Genomic DNA, 25,378 nt, shown 5'->3' with positions numbered 1-25,378 from the left:
TCCCAGACGTTACGTGGTGGAAGGACGGTTTTCCTTGCACTGCTGAATGAAGAGGAAACATATGGAGTATTCAAATACCACTGTGAAGATCTCGTCCATCACTTGTGCCATGGCATGGGTTAGATCACCCAAAGCAAGCAAGGGCTCCAGTCCAGCAAGCCAGCAGCTCTTCATGCAGTAGACATGTCCAAAGAGCCTGAACCTTGGCAGATCATAAGACATGGGGGCTGCAAGCCCCCAGAACCTCTCTAGAATCCACCCCCCATGGAAAGCAGGGCTCTGCCAAACAGAGGGGACTCGGCAGCTACAGCACCAGGGCAAACAGCTCGCTGGAGCCATCCAACAGAGCCTCTGGCTTCTCCCTCTGCTCATGGCATAGCCCTGCTGAGATCTGCCTCACCGGCAGTGGGCTGCACCCACCAGCATCAGATCCTCCAGCCTGAAGCGTGCCCTGGCCACGTGCCCCAAGCCACCCTGCGCTGCAGCCCCGCTGCCAGCTTTGCTCCAGCACTGGCTGCACGTAGGGTTTCAGAACCTCCTCCTGCAGACAGATTTGTTTGTGCCAGCTGAGTTGCTCAACAGGATATTAGCTGCGTGGGCGGCAGATGCCCAGCACACAAACCTCCACCGAAGGATTGACGCCCTGCGGGCATGGGACGGGCAGCATGTAGCTGCCAGTCCCACTCCTCCAGGGCTGTGCCAGCCCCCCAACCCTTCTTGGCACATGAAGACCACTCATCTTCTCCAGGACATGAAAGGACTGATTCAGAGTTGCACCGAATGTGTTCCCACGTTGCTGCCCAGGGAAAGGGCCAAGACGCCTGTGCAGCTGAGGCCCTCGGACTCGTTGCACCAGTGGCAGCTGCAGAGCAGTCTGTGAGGTGGACGCAGGGAGCAGGCAGAGCATAACCAGCAGCCGAGCTCTGAAATCCCGGCTCTTTCCAGCCCTTCCCAGCACATTGGAGGTAATGTGGGAGCCCTGGCCAGAGGTGAGGGGTGGCTGATGAATGAGGTGATAACACCTCAGCAGATGGATCCAAAGGCTGCACTGCGCTTGGGGGGCGTAGGCAAAACACAGAGGTGAAGCCCAGATGTTTAACTTCAGCATCTGGATGTGATTCCTAAACAGAGATGCTCACATCTGACCATTCCGCCTGAAAATAAATGGTTTGTTTGACCTTCCCCAGAGCCTGCCCCGATATTTTCTGGGTCTCTCCTAAACACACAGCAGCTGCTCCCTCCTTGCTGGGACCAGCCATGCATCAGACAAGCGCTGCAGGCACTGCTGTGGGCAAGGCAGCAGCTGTGGGTGCTTGGGACACAGCATCAGGAGATGTGGAGCAGGGTGCAGCTCAGAGCAGTGCCACGAGCCCAGAGGAAAGCCCAGCAGGGAGGAAAACATCCTTCTGCATTGCACCTGCCCTGTTTTGAGCTCCCACTCAGCACATTTTGGAGCAGAACACCAACCCTGGGTGCCCACCCTGCCCAAGAGCCTGGCTCATGGCCTCCACCTGCCAGGTGTCTGCTCCTGCCCAAAAATCTGGTGGGAGTGGAGAGGGATGGGACTATGGAGAGGGACTGGTCTGCAACCATGTCCTACCTTCAGCCCATGCAATCCCTACCTGAGACCCACCAGAGCAGCCCGGCTGCCTGAGCACCTCCTCAGCTCACCCAGGCACCCTGGGACTCAGCACAACCTGGGTCTCATTTCACCACAGCAGCATCCCATCGCCAGCAGCAGGGACCGGCAGTAGGTCCTTTCCAAGCCAAGAAGGGACAAACCTGCTCAACACCTTGGAAGCACTGGAAAAGCCTACTCGGAGAGCCGGGTCCCCAGGACATGTTGAAGCCAGGCAGTCCCCCTGAGAGAAGATATCTGATCTTGGATCAGAGACACCACGCGCCGGAGAATCCACCATGCTCCTAATAAGTGGAAATTGTAGGCGTTGGGTGGTGTTGAAGCTGACAATGAAGATAGTGATTAGTGATGACGGGCAGTACCAATTAAGGCTAATCTGCCTAATGGCCAAGTCTGAGGGTAGTGACTGTGACTGATGGTGACAAGTGATGGCAGCTGGAGGAGGCCACAGTGACCACAGAGATGTAAGACAATGCTGGTGGCAGACTGAGCAAACGAGTGGTGACACAGTAATCTGTTTCTCGGGCTATTTGTAATCCTGTAGACACATCTGGCACCAAGCACGCCACAGTCCTGTGCTTCTCCTGAAGGATCAAACAGGCAGCACTGGAGGCGAGATCTCTCTCCGTGGCTTCCTGTGGGCAGCATGGGATGTGAAGGAGCGGTGGCACGGTCTGGTGTGGCACATCAACAGCTGGTATCTCGGTCAGCTCCAGCCCCAGCAACCAGCTGCCCACCAGCAACCAGCTGCCCACCAGCAGCCACCCGCCCTGCCACGGCCCCTGCACTGGCCGGTCCCCTGCAGTGGGAGCAGCCCAATGCCAGCAGTAGACAGCACCATGAAGCACTGGCCTGGGCAGCCGCCCAAGAGCAATGAGCCGGTGCAGCCACAGTGCTGGTGTGGCCAGCCTATGGGGGTATGGGTGCACTGGGTGCTCCGTGGCCACTCATAGCCCAGTCTGGCCCTGGGCACGCTGCCAGCGTCCCTGTCCCCACCCACGCTGCCTTTAAGCATCAGGCACTGGCAGGGAGTAGGGACAGAGATGGCCCAGGCAGCAGAAACACCGGCACATCCCAGTGCCAGGGCAGGCAGTGCATAAAAGCCAGGCTGGCCCTCAGGGACTGGGGCAATGCTTCACACGGGTGAAAAGAAAAGGGCAAAACATGTCAGCTCACCATGATAAGAGCAGTCACACAAAGCAGGCGCTGTTCACAGAGCAATATGTTAACTGTCATCGAGCCTGGCAGCATAACAAGGGCCAGCACCTCATGCCCATCAGATTTATTCTCTGCCTGAGGTTAAAGCAGGGATCAGGTCCAAACGAAGCTGGTGAAGATCAGCCAAAAGCTGCCCAAGTATGACCACAGTTACTAGCGCAGGTTAGGGTGCAAGCAAGCTCCAGGACTGCTGCTAAAGCCTGAAGCTCTGCAACCCAAGAACGGCTCACTAAGCCTGCCAGTTTGGGGTTAGAAAGGCTGGTTTTGTGGCATCTACCCAGGATGGATCCCCTCCCACCAGGAGCAGGAGAGGAGCTCTGCTCACACCAGGCCACACTCTCCAGCATGCAATGCCTTTACCTGGGGCCCTTCCCAGCCATGGTGGCGAACAAGCTCTGCCCAAATTCCTCCCTAGCAGGGCTGCCCTGCCCACACTGCAGCAGACCGTGGTGTGGCTGCATCCATCAGACACTGTCCTTGGCACTTGCTTCTCCAGGATGATCTGGGGGACGCAGTTGACAGAGCTGGGAGTACCCTGGTGCTCCCATGAGGACACGGCTGCAGCCCAGGTCCTAACAGTTCACAGGCAACATGCTGGCAGCAAGGGACTTGGAAAGGAGGCTGGCAGTGGTGGTACAAGCCCAGAGCCAACCTGGCAGCCCATGCCACGGTCCTGGCAGAAAGCACCAGTGAAGGACGCGGGCACCAGTAGCACCTGCAGCCCCCCTAGCATGCTGTCCAGAGGAGCCCCAGGTCCCCTAGTCCCATGTCCTCACAGGCTTGGGATGCTCTCCACCGGCGATGCTGGGGGCGGGCAGCATGGCACGGTGGCACAGCACTGCTCCCAACCGGAGCTGGCAGTTTCAGAGGGACGCGCCCCAGCGTGAGGGCACAGTGGGGCGCTCCCCGCTCTCACCCCCCCCACACTGATCTTATCACCAGCTTCAAGACTCAGATGCATTTTTGTCTAGATTTTGAATTTGCTCTGGTTTTAATTTGGGGGGATGATGCCATATCTAGTACCGCAGCCCTTGATTAGCACGCACACCAGCACACACACATTGCCAGACTCAATCACACATGTTTGCTCAAGACCTCTTGGAAATCTTTGGATTCAGACCAACTTTTCTTTTCTTACATGCATTTGTTGTAGTCCGATATTTATAGTTTACTTAAAATAAATGGCTCCTTATGTTTCCCGCTTCCTGCTCCTGAGGGGAGGGTCTCATGGGGTTGCTGTCTGTCTTCTTCTCTCTTTCCTCAGCCCTTTGCTATTTTTTTCCTCTTCCATAAACATTTTTCGAGCTGATCCTACATTTGCCAGATGCTGCTGAGCCTCGTCCCAGGTTCTTTCAGTGGTTCTGGTGAGTGAGAGACAGGTTCAGACTGAAGCAGACAACACAGTGCACCAGTGGGCCAGCTGTACCACAGGGCCTTCACAGAGGAAAATCCTGGAGGAGGAGGAGGATGAAGAGGAGGAGGCAGGGTGGTCTCTGGGACATGGGAGCCAAGCATGGATTCAGGCCATGACGCAGCCTTGCTCACTTGCAGCACTGGGACGTAAGGATGCAGCACCCAGACTCATGGCTGTGGCAGGGGAGGGAAGGGGTGGAAAGAGTCCCTGTGTCCACTCTCACTTGCCCCACTTGGGTTGTGAGCATGGGGGTCTCACCTGCAATCCCCCAATCCCGGAGAGCCCCTCTCCCCAGACCAGGCTGCAGTGCCAGGTGGTGGAGCCTCATGAAGGTCTCTGCTCCCACCTGGGGGCCAGCTCCAAGCAGGCTGCTCCCAGGCTGCTCCAGTCTAGGTCCAAGTATCTCCAAGGACAGAGATTCCCATCCCTCTCCAGGCCCCTATTCCAGTATTTGAGCACCCTCACAGCAGCCTCATGATTTTTGCTTGCATTTACAGGGAATTTCCCTTGTTCCAGCTCCTGCTGCTGCCTCTCACTGTCTCTCTGTGCATCTTCAAGAAGCCCCAGCTCCATCTTCCCTGCACCCTCCCATTTGATCTTGGATGACCAAATGCCCCATGCCCTACAGCAAAGAGGGTACAAGTCCTTGACAGAGGACAGAAACCTCCTGGGGACCTCAGCTGCTTGGCAGGGCAGGTCTAGGGGAGCCAGAGAGGGGGACCCAGCAGATCCCTTGGGTGAGGAGCAATCCCCAGGCAGCTCCCTGTTGCCTTGCAGCATCTCAAGGTGCAAGAGGCAGGGACATTGCTAGAGCATCGCTGCATATGGCAGGAGCATGGGGGGATTAAACCAATGTTTGCGTGGCCTTTCCCACCCGGCAGCCTCTTGGCAGCTCTCTCCATCGCTGGGGCCGACGAGCCCCATTTGTTTTGGAAGAGCCGTTTGTTTTCTAACCTTCTGCTGCAAAGGGAACATTTTTGCTGTAAAAATCATCCTCCCTTCTCATTTCAGGCCCTGGGGCTCCATTTGGCCCTGTCTCCCCAGGGGTAGCCCACCTGCACATGCACGTGCAAGGTCACACCCAGCCCATCTTGTACTATGTGAGTAGGATCACATACTCTGCATTTACACACTGGCCTGCATGCTGCATATCCAGACACATATGTGCAGGCTCAAACACTGCCACCCACACACATGCATACAGGCTCACAAGTGTGCAAGCTCACACACTGCCTCTTTCCACACACGTGTGCAAGCTCACACACTGCCTCTTTCCACACACATGTGCAAGCTCACACACTGCCTTTCTGCACAAGCGTGCCAGCTCACATCCTACCCCTCTGCACACACACATGCAAGCTCACACCCTCTGCCTCTGCATGCATGTGTGCAAGCTCACACACTGCACCTTTGCAGGCAGCTACCATTGCCCTGGCACAGCAGCCTGGGGACCCTTCTCCCCACCTCCGAAGCACCGCCTTGGTGTATGGAGGAGCCCAAGCAAACTGGAGGAGACCTGGTCACACGCCAGTCCTCCTCTCAGCCTGCCGGGTGGCCAAGTATGATGCCAGGCAAGACTGACTCTGCAGTAACTTTATGGGCAGAGCGTTGCCCAGCACCACTCTGACCACAGGCAGGGCTGTGCGGGCAGCAGGGCTGAGCATCCTCAGGAGAGGCCGAAACCCCTCTCCACTCCAGGCACAAACAGGATGGCACCCACCGCCCTCACCCAAGCAGCAGCACCCCACCACCTCCCTGGCTCCCAGGAAACATCCTGCAAGAAAACAGAATCAGAGAATCATAGAGTAATAGAATGGTTTGGGTTGGAAGGGACCTTTAAAAGCCATCTAGTCCAAGCTCCCTGCAATGAGCAGGGACATCTTCAACTAGATCAGGTTGCTCAGAGCCCCGTCCAACCTGACCTTGAATGTTTCCAGGGATGGGGCATCAACCACCTCTCTGGGCAACCTGTGCCAGTGTTTCGCCACCCTCAGTGTAAAAAATTTCTTCCTTGTATCTAGTCTGAATCTGCCCTCTTTAAATTTAAAACCGTTAACCCTTGTCCTATTGCTACAGGCCCTGCTAAAAAGTCTGTCCTCATCTTTCTTATAAGCCCCCTTGAAGTTTTGAAAGGCCACAATAAGGTCTCCCTGGAGCCTTCTCTTCTCCAGACTGAACGACCCCAAGTCTCTCAACCTTTCCCCATAGGAAATGTGTTCCACCCTCTGATCATTTTTGATCCCAAAGGCTTCATCCAGGAGGAAGCCTGATGTAAAGGCAAGAGTAAAGCCTGGTTTTCTCCTCTAGACAGCCCTGCAGGCACGCTGTCCCGTTGGGAAGCGCTCCCACCTGACAGCACCACACAGGCCTGGGCTGTTTCCATACAGTACTTTGACCTCAGTTGCTTTTTTCCTTTTCTTTTGTCTTTCTTTTCTCTCCTTTCCTTCTTTTCTTTATCTTTTTCTTTTTTCTTTTCTTTATTATTTTTTTTTATTTTTCCTCTTCTTTTTCTTGCTTTTTTCCTTTTTCTTTCTTTTTTTTAATTTTTATTTTTCCTTTTCCTTTTCTTTTTTATTTTCTTTTCCTTTTTCCTTTTCCTTTCCCTTTCCCTTTTCTTTTTCCTCTCCTTTTTCTTTCCTTTCTCTCCCTCCTCTCTGCTCCAGCTGCATGCAATCCACGCAAAGAGCATTTGACTTTCACACACCCGTTAATCATTTGCCAGCTCGGCTCGTGAGCAGGGCCGCGGCACAGGAGCACAGCAGCACCATAGGGCTGGGGTGAGGGGTTAGCACTGGGGGGGGGGGAGAGGCAGCGCAAGCCTGAGTCCCTGGTGCCTCACAGCACTGGAGGCGGTAGGGTGGGGGGACCCGTGGCTGGGAAACGCCGGCGGATGCCCCCACTTTAATGAGCAAAAGCCCTCTGCAAAAGTGCTCCCGCAGATAGCAATACAATGGGCTGAATTAAACTGCCTCCTCAGAATGCTCTCCGCTGGGAGCGGGGCCACCAGCAGCCGCTGCCTTGGCAGTGCTGCCTAACCAGCACCCAGCAGGCAGCTCTGCCCACCCTGCCTCTGCTCGGGGCCGGCTTCCCACCCAGGCACAGCCCAGGCTCGCTGCTGAACATCTTCAAATCTCTGTGGATAAAATGTCGTCAGAGAAAAGGGGATTAACCTGGGCAAGGGGTGGCCTCAGCTCTGGGGCTAGAAGATAAATGGGGCTCCTGGGCGCACAGTGAGACAAGGCTGAGGGTCTTCCCTGCCCAGCTTATCCTAGAGCAGGCGGGAGGCCGAGGGATGGACAGCCATCGGAGCGTGCAAGAGGAGCAACTTCCAACAGCAGACCCTGAGCAAGGGAGGAGCACAGCAAGGACCAAGCAATTTTTTCTAGAGTGTTTCTGGGCAGAGGTCCTTGGGTTCACAACGGAGGAGAGCAATGAGGCAAATCCCAAGCCCCGCAGCAGATTGGCTCCAGTGGCTGCAGGGTTTACACCCAGGAGCTCAAACAAGCATTCAGGTGCCTTTCTCCTGGTCTTCACTGAGCCCATGGTCTTTGCCCAGCCGCAACCTTGCTCCCATTAGCACACCCCTCCTCAGCAGGGGGCTCTGGTGTGGGACAATGCCACCGTCCCATACCAAGAAACAGGACCCAGAGAGCCAAAAAGCCCTGAGCCCCCCAGGCTGCTCACAGCAGGCTGAAGACGACATCTCTTGAGCATGAGCACAAACTCCTTGGCCATCTCCCATGCCCCTGGAGGCCTCACACAGCCTGGAGGCACCGAGGGGTTTTGCTCCCCCCAGAAAAAACAAGACCCAGCACAGGACAGGATCTGAGAGTCCCACAGGAGTGGAGAGTGGGGCCGTGGGAGCCAGCTCTCAGATGAACTCCCCGGATCCCCGAGCCACCATGCAGCGAGAGGACACCGTAGGAGCTCCAGAGCTGGCCAGGCTCTCCCACAGCACATTGACAACTCTCCAGCCACTGGGAGAGCAGTTGACGTCAATTTGAGCAAAGCAACACCCCACGAAGCTGCGGGGTCAACGTAACCTCTGGCTGTCCTGGGCAGCCTCATGGAGACACCACCAAGAGTGACCACAGTCACCCTCACACCCTGGGAAGCATCCCCACCTGTGGACCATGGCACCCCCGGTGCAGCCCCAGGGATGGGTACAACACTGCCCGCTCCCCTGGGACCCTGACCCTCCCCAGCTTTGACAGCTCCCAGCTCTTTTTCTCCCAGCACAAGGAGTCCTCAGAAAGGGTCCAGGGCATCCAGTTTGGAGGGGAGCTACAGCCAAGCGCCTCGGGCAAGCCACGAGGATGCTGAAGCATTCTGGAGCACAGGGGCAGGCCAGCAGGACCTGGCAGGCGATGAGACGGGAGGACAATACAACGGCCCGTTTGTGCTCCCAGCTCCCGGCCCCCCCAGCCGTGCCCCATGCCATAGTAAGGCTGGTATTCAGGAATTAATTGATGTAATTAAAGTGTGGCATGACTTTGCCATGGCCTCTGAAGGCGGTGGCGGCAGGCCAGGGTCTGCGGGTGGAGGAGGAGTCCCTCGCGTGCTATTCTCCCTATAGAAAAAGGGCAGATCTTGGGCAGATCCAAGGCATGAAATTGGTATAAAGAGATTGTCAGGGAAGCGTAACGGTGCCGGTCTTGCCGCCATCAGCAGCTGCAGGGTGATAATTCATCCCGGCAAGCTGCTGCATCCCGTCCCACCGCAGCAGCACCTCTGGCTTGAAGTGCCAGACCCGACACCGAGCAGTGTCCGGGGATGTGCCAACCTGGCTGGGCTCTATGGTTGCTCCGCTCCAGTTCTGCATCACGGCTTCTGAGCGCGGACGGGGCTTGGATATGAGGCTGGGGGCTGCGCTGGCAGGTTGGGGTCCCCTCACCTCACCCTAGAGCATGTACTACAGGACAGGGATGTCTCCAGCCTTCCACCTTCCCCCTTCCCCTGCCCCAGCTCTCAAAGGCAGAGCAATTCAAGCAGTGACAGTAACAGTATCCTGACACTGAGAGTACACAGGGTGAGTGAACAGAGCCTGGCCCTGATTTCTGACCGCTTGCCCGGGTGGGAATAATTTTCCCACTGGGGTTCCTGTGTCAGAGGGCTGCCGAGCCTGGGGCTAACCACAGCACGCCAGCTGGAGCCCTCCCAGCTCACTGCCAGACTGGCAAAGTTGTAAGCAAACCCCCTGGTGCTTTCAGCAGCCAGGGGAGAATGTAACGGCGCAGCCCGGAGGGAACAGGATCCCACACGGGGCTTTGCGGCAAGCTGGTGACAGGGGATGCCTTCTTGTTAATGAGGTGCAGAAGAGGACGCAGACATCCAACCCCTTGCCTCCCCAAGGGCGCTGGTTCTGCAGCCGCCCCAGCAGCTTTCTGTGGGTATTGGAGCAGTGGCAGGCCAACCTCAGCGTTCCTCCGCATCTCCCCATCCAAGCACCAAGCATGTCTGTGCCTGCTGGAGGGAATGCGGGGTGCAGGTTGGGGTGCTGGGCCACAGGCAACCAGTCTGACCCTGCTAGCACTGGGGTCTGGTTACTGTAGGATGGAGGAGTCCATCCCTGTCCCTATGGCACAGTGACAGCATCAGGACTGACCTCTGTCCCCTCCTGAGACCTCCATGGCTCCTTGCACTGTAGTGTCTCCTCCATCCACCCTCCTTGGCATGGTCCAGGCAACAGCCCGACCTCCTGGCCAGGAGGAAGGACAAATCAGGAAGCTAGGAGACGAACGGCTCCGGTGTAAGCATCTCCCCAGGGTTTCCATCTCAGTACTGCCGCACCCCCTGCGGCCTCAGGCAATGGGCTGCACTTTGGTTTCCCCTGGGAAAGGGAAAAACAAGCCGTGTGCTGACTTATTTCAGACAGCCATAGAGGGCTGATAGTTGTCCCTGTGCCAGAGTGGCATCTCCAGACAGCCACCCCACCCCACGTGGGCCCTGGCATGGCAGAGCAGGACCATGGAGCAGGCAGGGCATCCACATGGCTGCAACTGCTGGGCTCACTGGGTTGGGAAAGAGCTGGGAGAGCTGCACCTCTGGGGACCCTCCCAGCCCCTCATCCAGAGCAGCAGGAGCCACTGGGTTCCCACCACCATTCCACCAGTGTGGAGCAGGAGGGAGAGCAGACGTGAGATCAGCCTCCGGAGCATCCACTGGAAACCCAAACAGAGCAATCCAGCTGTGCCACAAAGAGCTGGGGCTCTCCCCATCCCTCCCTTCCAAACCCAGGAGCCACCTCTCCTGCGAGCCACCGCCAAAGCCATGCACCGGCTCCTCAGCCTGCAGAAACCACAGCTCCCACGCCTTGCACGCTCCATCCTCTTGCAGTCGCTCGCCAGACACCGCGGCTTGGCCCGTGCCCCGTGGACTCGGTGCAAGCGCGCCTGTGGCCCAGGGTAAACAAACAGCCTTTCCTCCAGGGCTGTTGCCTCTTGCCACCGCAGCCGCCTTCGGCTGGCCTGGCTGTGCCGGCAGCACGGCTGAGAGGTTTAGCAAGGTCCACCCCTGTGGTCGCTGTGGGCTCGGCTGCCGGCGCTCACGCCTGCCACCACGGCTGGCGGAGAGCAGGACTGAAACAACAAACAAACAAGAAACATGCACAGCTTGGCTAGGCCTGCACATTGGAAACAGAGATAAGCTGCTCCGAAAGTCGAATCCCAGTGAAGCGGTGGAACGGGGAGGAGAGGGCAGCAGAACTGCCACACACTGCCCAGAGTGCAGAAAGCCCCGGCAGATGCCAGCTCCCACCTCTGGCTGCTGGGGAGGGAAAGCACCCCAAGGTGTGAGCAGGAGCACCGAACCATGCTGCAGCTACTGGCTTTGCCGTACAGCACCCAGCTCCGGCTGTGGGATGGATGGAGGTCAGGCTGAGCTGGAGGGCGCAGTCCCATCCCCTTGCACTGCAGCCAGCCCTGCCAGAGGCCATGTGGCCAAGCGCACGTGGAGATGGTGGTGAAACTAAGGGCAGTAAATCATTAAGCTGCTGTGGCTGTGCTGTTAGACCCCGCGCTGGAAGCCCCCAGGCACCTCGACTTGTCTGCAACCGCATGAGGGCTGGAGTCACGGTCTCCGCACCCGGCTCACCACCCTCTCCACAATGCAAAGACCCTTGTGCTCTGCCCTGGCAGGAGCAGCTGCCTCGCTCCCTGGGCTCATCATATTTATCTAAACAACCAATCTTGCAAGTGCAGTTTAGAGCAGAGCATCTGCTGTGAAACTGGGACTGGGTTATTTCCACAGCCCTGATTCTTCAGTAACTGCTGAAGCAGGCGAGAGAATAGTTCACGGTCCCCTCGAACGCACCCGACCTCCCTGGAGGAGCTGGCTGAGTTAGTGGTTTGAGCAGGAGAAGACTTGTGCTTTATTCCCAGCTCTGCCACTGACTCACTGGGTGGCTTTGAGTGAATCACTTCCCTCCGTATGTGTTTTCAGCTGGGAAGTGCCGGCTGGGGCAGCTGCTGCTCCCGAGGCACCAGGCAGACGTACCTGGCTGTCTGCAGAATGGGCAAAAAGGGCACACCGTGATGGAGAAGGGCAGCTCTCGGCTCCATCAGGACCAGCCTCTGCCCTGAGGACCAGGTTATCCCCCTTAACAGGCACAAGGTAAAGCAGACTGACACCCCAAGCTGTACCCAGCCTGCCTGATGCACAGCCCACTGCAGGCAGAGTGGGGACAACACTGCCTGGGCCACCGAAGTGGTTTAATTCCTCTCTCCCCTGTGCCCTCTCCACCATCCCCACATCCTTGGAGCCCATCTTTGCCTCAAACAGCCTCACATGCTCCATCAGTCCAGGGCAGATGGGGCTCCCATACCCACGGGGGTCCCCTGTGTCTGGTTGGCAAGATCTAGGTCAGACCCAGCAGTGGTGTCCCCAGCATTTCAGATGCTTTGGGAAAAAGAGGCTTGTTGCTAGAAATAAAACTTTAAATGTTCTGGACCATCATGATGACTCAGTGCTGTTAATGCTGTGCAAGCTCCGTATCTTCTGGGCTTGCACTAGTACAGATGCACACCAGTTGGGGGGCTGTGGGGTGTTGCTCCTACGCCCATCGTGGCACTGGGCCAGGCAATTGCAGCCATCAGGCATCTGAGGTAGGTATCACCAGGTTCCTGGAAGAACTTCCAGAAGAGTGGCCCCTGGGGTGTTATGAGGGGATGAAGTGAAGGTAAGAAATGCAGAAACTGGTGGGGAATGTGGACGGGTGTCCCGGGCCAGATGCCTGGGGGAGGTTGAGAGGTGCAGTAGGCAGCATTGCAGTTGTTTGGAGGAGAACAAGGGTCAGTCCGTGAACATGAATCCCCCTGATGATATTGGCTCACAGTTTCCTTCCACATGGCTTTACTCAGGGACATGATGTTTTCTGAGTTTTACCGAAGAGGAAATCGCAGCAGCAAGAGGCAAGTCAGCTATGGAGGTCAGCAACAGTGTGAACTCAGAGAGCAAGCTTGGAGCACCCTGCCCAGCACCTTCACCACACACAGCCTTCCCATGAGGGCACCGCTTCCCTCTGCAGGACACGTGGGTGCCCCGGGCATGCAGCCAAGTGCCAGCCCCTCCACAGTGCAGGACAAACAGCCACAGAGAGAGGAAAAAATACATGCATCAGAACACAGGTATCTTCCACAGATAATGTGGCTACTGGAGAATAGGGGAGAAACCAAGAGGATGGGGAAGGACCTGCCAAAGGGAACCCGGAGCTGTCCCCAGCAGTCAGCTTTGTCCCCAGGGCTGCGGAGGTTTGAGATCAGCTCTCCTCTGCCACAGACTGTGGTGTGGCCCTGGGCACATCAGTCCCTGTCCCCATGAGGGCACTCCCAGGGAGCCCCCAGGGATGCTCCCGCAGACCCTGGCAGCCCAGCTCTCTGCCAGCGAGTCTGCGGGCAGCTCCTGGCACAGGTGGGTCACAGCAGAGCCAAGTGAAGGCACAGGGGCTCCTCCCAGGGCTCCACGAGCCTCCCCTGCCACTTCCAGCAGATCCACTCCTGAAGCCCGAACAGTGTGTTCCCCTCCACTTCCCAACCGGCTCCAGCCAAGGCAGGGCTGCATGTATTTTGGGCAGGCAGCTCTGCCCGCCTGCCTGCAGCCGGCTCCGGGCAGGGGAAGAGCACCCTCTGCCGCTGCTCCGGCCAGCGCTGCTGCAAATCCAGCACCCAGCTCCCAGTCTGGAAAATGAGAGAAACTCCAAGGCCCCGGCCTGTCACCGCTTTAATAGGCACAGCAAAAGGAAGTTTATAAATCCGGGTCGCTTCTCTAAATGATTTGCATTTGGCATCTCTTTCAACATGGGCAATGAAAACAGACTTTGATATCATATGCGATCATTTTACTAATAAAAACAGACCACAGTTGCCAAACACATCTGAGCATCTTAAAAGTGCTCTTTGAATTAAAGAGACATTGCCAAATTTAAAGTGCATGTTCTTAGTTTAGAAACTAGACTGCATCAATTAGACACGAGTATACCAGCAGAGATGAGGGATGCAGACTGAGTACACCCAGCACGTTCCTACACACAACTAGATGTGCGCGCAGCTGCTTGCATATATACGTGTCTGGCCTCTGCTGTGCTTCTTCAGTGGTAGCATCCCTGGGCGCAGAGCGGACGTCCTGGGCCCGCTCCCTCACGCACACCTGCCTGGGAGAGCTGGGCTCCCACAGGAACCGGGAAAGCGGTGCTGCAGGAAGCCGCAGCAGCGCAGCAGGCTCCCGGCAGCCAGCGCAGGCTGCAGCTGGCCGTGCACAGAGCAGCGCGCCTCGCCGGGAGCCAGCGCCTTGCTGCCGCTCTCTCCCATGGCTGTGTGGCCTTCCAGGCTGCTCCCACCTGCAGAAAAACCTGGTGGGTGAGAGCACCTTGGGGATCGGCCGGCCGCTGAGGTGAGTTCACGGCGCAGAGCTGAGAGCCCTTGCATTTGAATCAGAGGGGACCTGCACTCGAGTGGGAGCCAGCAGCTTTCCACCCCTGTAGCATCTCCTCTAGCGTGGCTGCCTGCAGCAAGACACGAGTGAACGAGAGCAGCCCTCAGGCTGCTCTAGCCTTCACCAGCTGCCTGGTCCAGGGTTCAGCATGCCCACGGGGTTGTTGATCAGAGTATGGGGGCCCTGGTTTTGGGGGAGAATGGGGGACCAGCAGCTGGGATGGTTACAAAGCCTGTCCCTGCAGATTTCTGTCTCTGAGTCACTGGCTGATGCTGGCTAACAATACAGGGAGTTATCAAAAAAGCAGTTGTCGAAAGGGATAAGTCTGATTGTTCTTGTCCCTGTCTGCCTAAACCTGTCTGCATACCTTCACGCCATGTTGACACAGTCCCCAAGGCTTGGAAAGGCTCCCACTTCCCAAAAGTCAGCAGTTCAGAGAGCCGCTTTGAGGAATCTCAGCCTTTACTCAGCATGCTGGAGGATGCAGGGGGACCAGCCATCACTCCTGCTGGCCACGTCCCTTGGGAAGATGTGACCTCTGTGCCAGCTCCCCTCTGGAGATATCCAACTCTCTCCATACTAAGGCTCCCAATATCAGCTCCTCACGAAGGGGCCTAAAACTGGGAGAGGTGAATCACCCCCTTCCTCGCCCCTAGCGCAAAGCAGGTCAGGAATTTTCTGTCATTGTAATTTTCCTAAAGGAAAATCCACTTGTGCCCAGCCACGCTTCTCAGCTCTGTGACCTTTAAGACTGACTGTCTGCTGGGAAAGCAGGAAACAAACAGATTTGTTTGGTTCAGTTTGATCCGACTCAAAATATTTTTGGTTGTGGTCCTGATCCAAAGTGTTTCATCTCAGATCAGTTCCACATTAATCCATAATTCCCTGGCAGGCTGCACTGCCAGCAGCACTGTAGCTGGGATGCTGCTCCCTCCTGGGGCCCCGCTCCTACGCCAGAGTGGATCTCTGTGGCTCCTCCGACCAGCCCCGGCCAGGTGTGCCGTGAGGGTCACACGCAGCTCAGCAGGAGCATTTTTCAGAGGTTGCGGGCTCCCAACTGTGAGTGCAGGTCTGTGACAGCCTCCATCACCGCTGTCCCCAAGCAGTTCAGTGCCCACGTCTGTGCGCTGGCTGAGAACTTGGCCTATAAAGCATCAGACAGGCCTTCGTGGCTCAGCAGGGGGGTCCTCTGAAGCAGCTCCTCACTGTCTTCTTTGCAGCTTTTATTTGCTTCTCTCTGCTCTGGGACCATCCCATTTCTTTGCAGCATTTTCCCCATCACCAGTGATCCTTGTCTTCTTGACACTGTACCCCTGCCCTGCTCATAATGCCGTGTGTGAGCACGGTGGGAACCCGAGCCCTGCATGAACAGACAAAAAAAACCTTTGCTGACTCTTGCTGCTGAGCTGGTCTCATCGGTGTAAGTCAGTCAGTTAACGTTTCAGGGCATGGAGACGTGGGGGCGGAGGCCAGCACTGCCAGTAGCAAAGCGAGGGCATCGTGTCAGGGACGGCGGTGAACAGGGGCTGCAGACAACCAGTGGCTGTGTGTGCTTGTCCCACGCCAGCTCCCACGGGCAAGACCGGCTCCAGGCAGACGCACTCCCAGTGCTGGAGGTGTTGATGGAGCTGCAGGCCTGCGTGGGGGGCCTGCTCACAGGCGGTTGTGTCTGAGACAGAGCACGGTTGCTACAACCAGGGAAGAGGCAACATGCAGGCAGAGAGCTCGGCCAGGAAGGCAGGGTCAGGTTGTGACACACTATGAACTTGGGGTGCCACATGGCACAACTGTGCTGTCCCTCTCTTTCAGCCCTACCTGACCTCAGCCCCAAGCAGAAAGGGTTTGCAGAGCGTAAGGATACCGTCCTTCCTTCTGGTAGGATGTATCTGCAGATGTGCATATGCAGAGAGCTGGTCTGCAGCAGGGTCAGCTCCAAGGGTGTCTCTGTTGGACATGCACGCAGCTCACTGTGCTCTGCCCTGAAATCGCAAGGGAGGACTCAAGCATCATTCACCTCACCTTGCCACTCACTACAGAAGTTTGTCCAGACACCAAAACATCCCAGCCAGCCTCAGTGGCTTTATCTAGAGGGTGGAAAGGAGCATCTCAGTGAACCTCTGTCCCGTTAGTTACAGTCTCCTTCCTCTTACAGAGCAACTGCAGCTGATGTAGGAGCCAGCTAGTGCATGTCCTCAGATGGGAGGGAAAAAAAGGCATGCTGAAGCTGAGGACAAGACAGCGGCCTTGGGTGGAGCCACTGAAAAGGAAGGATCCTGATGAGCACCCTGAACCTCTCTGGTCCAGCATGGCCTGGAGCCCACAGCCGAGCAGTGCTTTCAGAAGGGGAACATGTTTCCTCCTGCAATACCTGTGAGTTACCTCAACATCTCTGTTTCACGCTGTCCTGCAAAATGGTTTTATAAATGAATAGTTCTCAGCCATGGGAGGCTGGTGTACACATGGCCTCCAAGACAGATTTTCAGGTTGGTTCTGCAGAAAAATCTTACAGCATCTGGGTGTTTCAGCCTGCCCGGCTGAGATAACAGCACATACTATCATCTCAAGCAGCCAAGGCTCCAAGGAGCAGCATTATGAAGGCAAACATTTGGATGCTCGAGATTGTGCTCCACAGCACCACAGTACATCTTTGCTGTCTTGTTTCCAAACCACTCCTTGTCTCCAGGCCAGCTCCTGCACAGGGGCACGAGACACACCAATACACACTTGAACAATTTATCACTTGAGTACCCAGTTCCCTGAGCTCATTTCCTGGTAAAAGACTTGCTTCACTTCTCCTTTTTGACTCTCAATACTTAAGACTGCCAGCCACACCAGAGGAGCATCACCTCACAGATACAGATCGCATGTGCCATCCCACCTCTGTACGGGCACATCCTCCTCCCCTGCAGAGGAATGATTCCTACTTCATAGAATTACAGGACGGTTGAGGCTGGAAGGGAGCTCTGGAGGTCACCTTGTCCAACCCCCTCAGGGTGGGCACTTGGGCAGAGGGAGATCCACATGGAAAAGCACATGGCTCTAGGGGAAGGCTATTCTGACTTGTCCACAGGCAACCAACACAAGACTATGCTGACATGCTCACAAGCGACCGCATTACTGCTGCTTAGCACATTACTGCCAGCTGCCATCCATGACTGTGTGGGTGCTGCAAGCAGTGGCAAATGCATGGAGAGCTGTGGCCATGAGTTGGCTCCAGAAACAGCTGCATGACCACAGCGCATAGAGCCACCATGCAGCGACTTGTGCCAGGAACTGCACAAGGAACCAGACAGCTCACAGACAGTGTTGGCGTAGCAGGAACCACCTCCATCCCTGGCAGCACATCTGGTCTCTTGGCATCACAGCACTAGGGAGGCTACAGGAGGGATGTGAAGGATGGGGCAGAAGGGCAATGGATGGGTACAGAGGGTGGGAGAGGAACTGGGAAAGGGAGACAGGCAGTGTGACTGGCCGTGACAGAAAACAAGGAGCCAGAAAGAGTATTCTTGGTATTCTTTAGATTTTTTTTTTTTTTTTAGTTTTTTTTTATTTTTAAATAAAGTCTTTCAGTTCTTAATCTTTGCTTCCTCCAAGGGTTTCAGTGCTGAGGACTGAGAAGTATGAGATAGTCCAGAGAGACAGTAACTGTGCCTAAACTGCAGGACCCAGGAACACCCTTCAGCACCAGTATTTGGTGAGAATCAAGTCACATCACAGCTCCACAGCAGAAGGATAACATGGTCATCCCTCCCACTCTTGATGCCAAAGTAAGTCAAGGCAGCAGGAGCTGAGCATTCAGCACGCTGTCCTGGACTCACATACAGCCCTAAGCAGCAATACACGCTGCCTTTAGCAAGACCTCGAGGTGCTGGGCAGACATTTGCAGAGCATCAGGAACATGGAGACGATGTGCTGGGGAGCTCTGCGAACTCTCTCCTCGAGGCTCAGTGGAGGTCACAGCCTGCCCAGTTGCTTGTGGTTTCTTTATTCTGGCTCTCTTTTAAAATTTTAGCAGTTCTTTGTCTAGAAACACCTTTGCTGCTCTTAGCAGTTGTAGGTCTTCCTAACTCAACTGTAACTTGCTTTGTTTTGTTCTGTTTATCTTCCCAAGGACACTTTGCCTGGTTTTCCTTATCTTCTCTGTTCTTCTTAAAGAGCCTTGAATCACACCAGAGCAGCTACTCTGCTCACCGTTTTTGTGGTTCAGAATATGTTGCTTGTGCTAACCATCACTCACACCAGCTACAGACTGTTTGACCTGCCCTCTCCCTCACTGAGTTTTGTGGGAAGGAAAGCTGGACACAAAACCTGGAAGGGAACTGTGACATGCTCTAATCCCGCAGATTAGGCATAGTTTATTGACATACAGTGAAGAACGCACTGTGCTGCAGGGGTAGGCTGGCCTCCAACTTCTACTTTACTGCCACAAACAAAAATCCCAGGGAGCCAGGAAAGCCAAGCAGACCAAAAACTACTTGGGTCACCTCTCCCAGCATCTTCATCCTCCTGCTGGCTGGAGTCCAGTGGGAAGGACCTGTCTCGAGCAAGCCCACCCCACCAGGGGCCAGCATACCTCAGGCCGCCCTGCTCTGCTGTGACTCACTTTCAAAGACTCCAGCACCTGGGAAAATGACTGGTCTCACTTCTGTGTCCCCACTGTGTTCAGTGGGGCTTGCTCTCTGTTGACAGAAGCCCAGGATCAAAATCAAGCATTTCTTAACCCAGTTTCCTCCTCTGGCTACCTGCGCATGCCTTAGCAAAGTTCTTTTACACCCTGGCACAGCAGGATCTTAAGTTTCAGGCCAGCTGCTGCAGATCAGCATCTGTCAGCTGGTTCCAATGGCACAGAACTAGTTTACACCAACAAAAGATCCTGTCCAGGAACCAGGAAGCATTGTTCTCATTACCTCTGCAATGCTTTTGGTCACAAGCTATCCCATAGGGAATGGTGGAGCTGGCTGTTTCAGCCTGGTTTCCAATAGAAACAAAACTTAAGCAATCACGCCATTTGTGTTTGTTCATCCATCCCCAAAAGCTTGGGAACCCATTGACAAGTTTCACCCAAATCTGGCAGAGCGGTCAAGAAGCTAATGGTCTGACTCGATTTGTGACATGAGGTCCCTCTCTTCTACCAGTTGCATGGGAGGAACTCACACAGAAAGCTGTTGTGAAAGCTCAACTTCTATCAGACACCAGAAAACAGGACACAGAGCTTCCCCAAACGCCCTCCTCACGCAGAAGCTTTAGGTGGAACTCACACCTTCCAGGGCACCAGAGGATCCACCAGAGAAGACAGAGCCCTGGGAGAGGAGGTTTCCTCAAGCTGGCTGCTCAGACTTGCTGCCTCTGGTTTTGCACTGAGGCTGCCACCACCATAAAACAGAGAGGTTAACACTGAGAAACAGAATGAACAAGAATGCCAGTACCTGATGGAAAGAAGCAGCCCCCCACCTTGGGAGACCAGCACCCAAAAATGCCAGGGGCATCAACCATGCCCAGGCCCCAGAACAGCAGGAAGGGCCACGATTTTCTCAACTTTCCAGGCAGGTTTTAAAGATAATGGTGTCTTTTCTCTAGACTTCACCAAACACTCGGGACAAAATCCAGGGGAAACAATTGATGTCAGTGACTGATGTGCCCGCTAGAGCGCTTGAGCTGTTCATAGGAAGAAGCACAAAAATAATACAAGTTCACTGTTTATCTAACACTGGCCAAGGGCAAAGTCAACAAACAGCCTTGGTATCTCTCAGGAGACACAAAGCTGACAGCCCCAGCCTGCCCTAAACGGACACGGGATGCATTGACTTTGGCAGCGCTGACTGCTGCATGCTGTCACATCAATAAACATCCCCATACAGATATCTGAAGGAGGTGAATGGTCGTGGGACGTGGAGAGGAACAGTGTTTGCTATAAAGAGACAAGGGAGAGAGAAAAATCAGTCTTATAAATAATAACACTTCACTCTATGATATGCCCATGAATAAGGAAAAGTAGGAGCGCGGATGGGGGAGGCTGTCCCGGATACTGCCTGGAAGACACAGTACTGCTTACACTGCTGTGCAGCGATGTACAGCCAAGGAGGTGGTGGTGCCGATTATGTGCTCCCACCTTCCTTGCTGCTGCTTTCCTGTGTGCTTCCAGAAACAACTTTACCTTGCCACACAGTATGGACCTCTCTGGTTACTCCTTCCCCAGAACACAGTCCCCATGTGCCAGTTTGCATGGAGAGGGATGCAGTTCTGTGCCAGGCTGTGGCTGAAGAGCTAACCTGGGGCAGGGTTCCTCCAAGCCCACACCTCCTCTCAGATCCAGCCCCCTCCCCGTCTCACAGCCCATAGGCAAGTCATCAGCAAAACTACATCAGGCTGAAACAATAGCTTACATGTGGCTCCTGACGATGCTGTTACTTTGGGTAAACCCACAAGCACAAAACTGTGCCTCACAGTGCAAATTTCACTCACTGAGATGTGCCTAGTCTAACACAATCCCTTCAGCTGCTTACTTTGAGAAAGGAAGCTTGGTTCCAACATCTTCAGAGAAAGAGGGCTGCCTGAAATGGAACCAAGAAGCAAAAGAGCAGCCCAGGCAGCAGACAAAAGCCAGGCCATCAGCCCTGAAATGCACATCACAGCATAAAACAGATGACAGCTTGTGAAGGTCCCTTTGAATAGCAGCTGTGCCCTCCAGTGTATCAAGAGTTTGCCCCCAATCTGGTATCGTCCACAAGCTCACTGAGAGTGCACTGTAGGCCATTAATAAAGACACTGAACATTATTGGTCCCAGTGTCAAAAAAGCATTGAGTATCTCTGCCTTTTCCATGTCCTTTGTTTCTAGGTCCTCTACCCCAGCAGTGAGCCCACATCTTCTTTAGCCTTCATTTTGCTGCTGGCATACTTGAAAGAGGCCCTTCTTGGTGTCTTTCACCTCTGCTGGCTCCAGCACTGCTGAGCTTTGGTTTTCCTCACTCCATTCATGAAAGCTCAGGCAATGCCTCGATGTCCACTGCAGGTAGCCTGTCCCTGCTTCTGCCACCTGTTCAGGAGTCCCCTCTTGGGCTTCTCCCCGAAGCACCACTCTTACATCAAGGAAGCTGGTCCCTGACCAAGATGCTGCTGTTTCAGTAGATACAGGATGAAGAAGAAGGCAAAGTTGCAGCCCAGTCTATCCAGGGGGAATCAAGGGTGAAATTTCACCCTTCCCAAAACATCTAAGCTGCACATACAGTACAGAACCATTTTAAGAGCAACAATGCCCCCTGCCTGTCTCCATCCTAGCGCTCTCTGCCCATTCCTTTGAATTTTCTGGCTGCAAATCAGTTGATTTAGATCTGTCCTGTCTCTCATACCACAGCTAGGACATGCAACTTCAGGTTTAGGGGAGATGGAACTTTCAGGACTGGTTTCAGCTTCAACATGGTGTAGAGTAAGGGTGGCTTCACTGAAGTCTCTGCTGTTCAGCTTGAACCAGGTCTTGGTCATGGCCAAGTCAGGTCACTTTCAGAGACCCACATCCTCAGGAGCATCCAGAAACTCAGCTCCTTCTGTTTTCAGTCTCATAATCCATACTGGTAACTTCATCTTGCCTATCCCTTCAACTCCTTCACCTGTTCCAAACTCCCACTGTGCCAGACAGAGGATATTGCCCAGATCTTCCCACTGACCTCACTAAGGTACTCCGCATCTTCTTGCTTTCTAAGGGTAGCACCTTGTCTTGACTCACTGCTTTCTCCAAGTGGATAGAACAAGCAAAGATGGAGGAAAGGCAGGTCATGGTGCCAAAGGAGGCCTGCTAGGCTGGAAAGGGACAGGCATTTGTGGAGTGAGGTGATATGCTCTGAACCATAACCTGGTTCCCCACAGGGAGCTGGTTGCCCGAGTAACCTTGGCTGTGAAGAGGACTAGGAGTGCCTGTCCCCAGAGAAGATCATTGTGACTCCGTGGAGCAGGGCAGGAGAGCTGCCAAAACTACTCTCTGGTGAGACAAGGGGCTGGGGTAGGATCACAGACATCCCTGACGCAGAGGAAACCGGGTACTGGGAACCTGGAACAAGGGACTGAGAAGCACAGCAAGGGAAGAGTTTGGGGCGATGAGTCACAGACTGAACGCAAACACAAGAACAGGCTATCACGCGGTAATCAGTTACTGCGTGTCAGCATTACAGTCCATGTGCATTCGCTTAGTCCGTGCAAATAAGGTCATTTCAGCCAGCTTAGTGCGGTTCTGTCACATTGGCTAACTCAAATTGGCTTGCATGTGCCATGGATTAAGGGTGTGCACACAGATGCCCCCCACCGTCAGCTGATGTACAGCAGCATATTCCTCTGTGATAACTTGTCTAGTCTGTCCGCGCCTCCAACTTCATAGAAGCTTCATCAGTGGCACAAGGAAGCCTCAAGAAACAGCACCTGGGGTATGGTAAGGTAGCTAAGGAAGTCACACAAACCAGGTTGCCAGTGGGGTTATGTTCAAGCACAGTGAGGACCCATCCCATGCCTTCCATCTTGGACATGCCTTCTCCAGGACCACAGCCTCCCATGTTCCTCTCCTAGGCTGGAGCCTATTGGGCTTGGAGATGGCTGCTTGACAGAACTGCCTCGTTAGGAGGTTTCGCAACAAGCTCCCTGTGACTGTATTAAGCGGCCTGCATCATCTGTTTTGACTTTGCTGGATTTGTCTGTGTTCAATATATTTCTCGCAAGGGTCCCAGTTCAGCCCTCATTGACGTCAATGGGAGTCAGTCCATTCCCTTCAGTGAGAGCGAGAGCTGTCCCTTGGTGCTTGTATCTCGGCTGTTTCATTTCAATGCCCAGCTCTGTACACCCTCCTACCTTTCCCATCCCTTCGACATGGCTGGCAGCTCTAGCCTGTCCCTTCTGGCTGACTAGCGGATCCCATCCCAGACTTGCTCCTTGTTCCCTGACACTGTACCGCTCTCATTTGTTGTTCACCACATCATAACTTGATTTTCTGAGCACCTTTAGCATTGTATTTCCTCAGCTGGACACTCAGCAACGTTGCCATTTCTTAAACACAGACAAAGCAAGTTTTGCTAGTTGGCGTCTTCACCTGGGCGATATCCTCCTTCTACAGCACAGTCATCCACCTTGACAGTAAGGAAGGCTTTCACTTCAGTTAGTTATATTTCTGCATTAGTTCCTCAACAATCAGTTCCCATCCTAACTTAGATCTCTGTGTGAGTGATTATCAAAGAGGAAGGCTGGACAGTCACAGGAGTCTGAGAATCTGGTTTCAACACTACACTCTGTTAAGGATTCCCAGTGAGATTTCGGATAAGCCTTTTAAATTCTTTGCTCCCTCCTGTAAAACCGGGAATTGTGCTCCTCTCGCTCCAGTGTTTTTTGATGGTGAGATGTCCTCACAGTACTTTTGAGACCACTACTAAATCTCACACAGAGAACTTTACATCCCCAAGCCTTTCTGAGTTAGCACCATCGCTGCTTCTAAAACACTTCAAAAATGGACAAAGATGCAAAATATTAGCTGATCACCCACTAGATAAACCTTTCATCACATCCATGGACTGCCAGAGAAGAGGCAGGAAAACACATGCCATGCATGCATTGTTTCAAGCCCTTTCCTAGAGCACTCACTCCAGCGATGCTGGGGAGAGGATCCTGCACTAGACAGCTCCATGGTGTGACCCAGTACAGCCTTGCTTACGTTTGCACATTCATTCTGGAGCCAAACTGTCTGTCTGATTTACGTTATCGTAAGGAAGATCTTGAGTTAATGGCACTAAAGTTCTTCAGAGAAGACCCATCTCATGGAAGAGGGAAAAAGACAAGGGAAGAGGGAACAACAGGAACTCTTCTCCCTCCACATCCCAGCTGGGCTTGGCTGAAACTGGCTCCAATTATGCTGGTGGAGCCCAGCACTGCATGCACTTCTGAGGCTGCCACAATATCTCCCACTGCCAGAGACACGTTCTCAGGCAAAGTCGGAAGCAGATGGGCTAAATGTGGCACCCCCACCTCCTTGTGGCAGGCACAATTCGAGAGAAGAGGATCGTTTTTATCAATAACAGATATTCTGCTGGAAGGGGGTAGGCTTCCTGTGAGCTTCAGCAGCAAGGAGGGAATGGCAAAGCACTCAAACAGCAGTCAGCCACGGTTCCAATGAACACTTTCAAGATGTGGTCTGTCCCAGAGATATGCAATCACAGAGAATTCAGCCTCAGGAGGAACCCTATATCCCACCAGATTTAGAGATGAGAAGGAGGAGAGACAATGCTTCAAAGCTGATGATGTCCGGGGTAGCCCTGCACATCATCTCCCTGAGGATCTGCTGAGGCCCATTAACTCTGCCACAGGGAAAGCCGCTATGACTAAAGCGCTCACACCCGGCTCCCATCTTGCAGGCAAATCATGGGGAATGAACTGTCAAAGCCAAGGCCAGCCAGCATTGCACTCCCTCGGTGCTTCACCTGCACAGCATTGGTACCAGAGATAGGCAGGGGATGGGGACACGCAGTGACACTGCTGTTGGACTGAGGAGGAACCAGGGATGTGAGAAGGGGAAGGAGGAGGGATGGAAAAGGTGAACATGGGCTGCCAGAGCCTTGCTCAGGTGGGAGCTGGGCAGAAATGGCAGCGAATCCACTATTTACGAGGAGTAAAGTGTTACAGAGCACAGCTGGGCCTGGACTACCTTCACCGACACCACAGCCTGCCAAGCTCCTAATAAAACCCAACACAGGTTGACTTGGGTTCTCATCGTGCTCCAGAGCAGCAGTTTCCCCCTCCCCACCTGGGGCCCACATGCACTGTGAAGCAAGCGCTTCCCCAGCATCTCACCGCATCCAGGGCCTCCAGGGCTTCCCCACTCACCTCCACAATCAAGTGGAGCAACCCAGGAGCGGGTCCGTGCCCTCACTGCTTAACCTGCCCTCCCGCAGCCCCACCTCACCACACATGCTTCCCCGCTCTGAGCGGGGATGGAGTACGCCCACGGTCTGTTGTTGTTGGTTTTGGCTCAGCAGTAGCAGGCTGCTTCCAGCAAGAGTGGTATGAATAATTGCCCAATTAACTGGAGGAACTTCCAGATGTGTATTTGCTTTCATACCCATCCAGCCCCCCTCAATCCCACGTGCCTAACGCCACAGAGAGAGATGGGGGTGGGAGAGCCAAGGCTCTGCTAGCTCGCGCAGCAGCGTGGGCA

Source organism: Haliaeetus albicilla, chromosome 22 (assembly GCF_947461875.1).
Source record: "Haliaeetus albicilla chromosome 22, bHalAlb1.1, whole genome shotgun sequence".
NCBI lineage: Eukaryota > Metazoa > Chordata > Aves > Accipitriformes > Accipitridae > Haliaeetus > Haliaeetus albicilla.
The sequence above is the reverse complement of the archived record's forward strand: the minus strand, read 5'-3'. Positions refer to the sequence as shown.